Genomic DNA, 3,663 nt, shown 5'->3' on the forward strand with positions numbered 1-3,663 from the left:
GAAGCTGGAAGCCTTTTCCATACATTTTCATAGCCATACATATAAGTCATCGGTGACATTGCTGAGAAGTCCTCAAAGAAATGGTAAGGTAGAAACCTTATTGAAGTGACTGAGGAGTGAGTGGAAAGTGGGACAGAACCAACTTTTCCAAGCTGGAGGGCGAGAAGGGAAGGTTAGTATCCAGAGGGAGAGGTGGGATGGAAGGATCATTGTTAAAAAGGGGTTTTTGTTTTTGTTTTGGGTTTTCTTTTTTTGGTCTTTTTGAGACAGGGTCTCCCTGTAGCCCCAGCTGGCCTGGAGCTCACGATGTAGACCAGGCTGGCCTTGAATTCACAGAGATCTGCTAAGTGCTGGGATTAAAGGCATGTGCCACCATGGCCAGCCTGTTAAAAAGGTTTTTTTTTACATTTATTTTGTGTGTGTGTATGCATACACATATCACATATGTGTGTGGATCAGGGGACACCTTGTGGGAGTTGGTTTTCTTCTTCCACTATGTGGATTCCAGGGATCAAACTTGGATTGTCAGACTTGACCTGCTGAGCCATCTCACTGATCTGGTAAGAGCATTTTATTTTTATTTAGGTATATGGGTGTTTTGCCTGCATGAATGTAAGTGTACCACATGTATGCAATGCCCTCAGTGGCCAGAGGAGTGCTTCAGGTCTCCTGGAACTGGAGTTATAGATGGTGGTGAGCAACCAGCTGGGAACCAAACCCAGGTCCTCTCCAAGAGCAGCCAGTGTTCTTAACCACTGAGTCATATCTCCAACCTCAATATTTATTTGTATTCTTTAATTTATGTGTGTGTGTGTGTGTGTGTGTGTGTGTGTGTGAAATGTATGCCACATGTGTAGGTACCCATGGAGGCCAAAACAGGATACTGGATCCCCTGGAGCTGGAGTTACAGGCAGTTGTGAGTTATTGGGCATAGACATTGGGAACTGAACTTGGGTCCTCTGTACCCAAGCAGGAAGCACTGTTAACCACTGATCCATCTCTCTAGTCACTGATAGGATCCTTTATGAAGAGTATAGCAAGTAAGGTCCCAGGGAAATCAGAACAGGAGTGGATACAAACAACAGAAGACGTGATACTCATAGATGCAAGTGGGCTCATAAACTTGGCAGCATATCAAGGAATTTTGCTTCTGGAGCTTTCTGTTTGGGTTATGTGTCTATTAAGAGGCCAAAATATTTGCTAAAACTGAGCGGAGGTAGGCAAGAGGTTTAAGAAGGGTAGTAAATGTTCAAAATAACCATTGTGGAGATTAAGGAAGTGATTAGGAAAATAAAATAAGATAGACAATCTTATCACAGCCCTGGGTGAGGTTATGGGCCCTGTGTTTACTTACTTACTTACTTTTTAAAAATTTTTTAAATTTTTTATTCATTATTTTTATTTTATGTGTATGTGTGTATTGCCTGCATGTAGGTAAGTGCACCTGTGTCATGCAATGCCCACGGAGGACAGAAGAGGCCATTGGATCCCCTGGAACTGGAGTTATGGACAGTTGTTAGCTGCCATGTGGATGCTGGGATTTGAGCCCAGGTCTTCTGCAAGAACAACCAGTGTTCTTAACCGTTGAGCCATCCCTCCAGCCCCAGTTATTTATTTATTGACAAGATCTCATTATGTAGCCCTGGCTGACCTGGAATTCTCTATGTAGACCAATTTGGCCTCAGACTCATAGTCATCTACCTCTGTCTTCTGGGTGCCAGGATTGAAGGCATGCACCATAATGCTTAGCAAGGACCCTGACATTTATAATGGCATTAATATATAAGATGGTGTGACTTTTTCCTCTAGTAACTCCCTTCAGCTAGCTTCAGGCAATTCTGATGAACCCCTCAGTCTTTTGAGGCAGAAGGAGTTATTTCCTGGAGATGGATGGAGGTGACACTTATACATAAAGGGAATATTTAATGTCACTAAGCTGTCCACTTAAAATGTTTAAAATGAGGACCTGGATATAGGTCATTTGAAGAGCACTTAACTACCATGCATCAAGCTGGATTCGATTGCCAGCATCACAGGAAAGAAAAAGAATACAAGGTGTGTTCACTTCTTTTTTATTGGATTTTAGACTCACCCCATAGGAGGGATTCAAGTCTACTTCTGTTAACACTGTCAAAAGCCTTTGGCTGGGGAAACCATAGGTTCAGGATGGGATGGGAGGATGGGATACCTACTGCTAGTGTTTTCTAAATGAACATGTCAAATGGTCTTCTAAATATTTATGTGTATACCCACAGGTTTGTGCTGTTTTCATCCTTGATCAGGGAAACTTCTGTTTGCAGTGGGTGACAGTCAATGAAGAGACTCACAAGTGGTCAAAGTATCAAGAATAAGTTACTGTGGGGGCTGGAGAGATGGCTCGGTGGTTAAGAACTGCTTGTTTTTGCAGAAGACCCGAGTTTGAACCCCAACACCCACATAGCAGCTAACAACTGTCCATAACTCCAGTTCCAGGGGATCTGACAGCCTCTTCTGTCCTCCGCGGGCATTGCACGACACAGGTGCACTTACCTACATGCAGGCAATACATGCATACATATAACATAAAATAATAAAATAAAATATTTAAAAAAAAAGAATAAGTCCCTGTACAGTGTTCAGCTGTAAATGGAACTTCTAGATCACCCCCTTTAAGGCTCAGAGAACATTGTGGAAGAGGAGGCAGAAAGAATGTAAAAGCCAAAGGGTGGGAAGGAGTGCTATGAAATGCTGTCTTCTGGACAGCATGGCTGTGGCATCCATGAACTTACAATAGTAGTGCCTGCCTGCGCAAGACTCGCACAAGACTGGGCCCATCAATATTTCATCACTGATGAAGGAGGGGAGCCTAATGCCCCATCTCTCCCTGAGGAGCTATATAGGCAGTTAATGGTTACTGGGAAAGGGGGAGTTGTGTTCCTCAGTGGTGTAGCTACTGGTAAGTTGTTGTTCAAATAAATAGCCCCCTACCATACACACACCTAGCATTCATGCAGGCAACCTCAATTAAACGCAGTGAGTTATAAAAACAAGAAAATAAGAAAGAAAGAAAGAAAGAAAGAAAGAGAGAGAGAGAGAGAGAGAAAGAAAGAAAGAAAGAAAGAAAGAAAGAAAGAAAGAAAGAAAGAAAGAAGTAGGGAAGAAGAAGGGATTCAATGGCAGGGGCACGGCAATAAAAGAAGACAACAGGGGAATATGACCAAAGCACATTTTGTACATGTGTGAAGTTGTGAAAGAGTAAATATATTTTAAAAGAAAAAGTTAAAATGATAAATGTTTGTATTATGTACATTATGCCATAATAAAAATCAAAATGAAAAAAAGCAAAACCCCAGTGAGGTGAGTTTCCAAATGTCTACTAAGAAAAAGAAAATTATCAGCTTCTTTTACAGCATCGTTTTTTATTGAGGTTTTTTTTTTTTTCTTTTTGAGACAGAATCTCACTATGCATCCCAAGATGGCTCTGAACTCACCTTCTTTGGACTTTGTGTGTTTATTGGTATTAAAAAAGGAAGTGGCCAGGCATGGTGGCACATGCCTTTAATCCCAGCATTCTGAAGGCAGGGGCAGGCAGATCTCTGTGAGTTTGAAGTTAGCCTGGTCTATATAGTGAGTTCCAGACCAGTTGGGGCTACAGGGAGACCCTGTCTCAATAATACCATAAAT

This window comes from Nannospalax galili, unplaced genomic scaffold (assembly GCF_000622305.1).
Source record: "Nannospalax galili isolate Female #2095 unplaced genomic scaffold, S.galili_v1.0 scaffold285, whole genome shotgun sequence".
NCBI lineage: Eukaryota > Metazoa > Chordata > Mammalia > Rodentia > Spalacidae > Nannospalax > Nannospalax galili.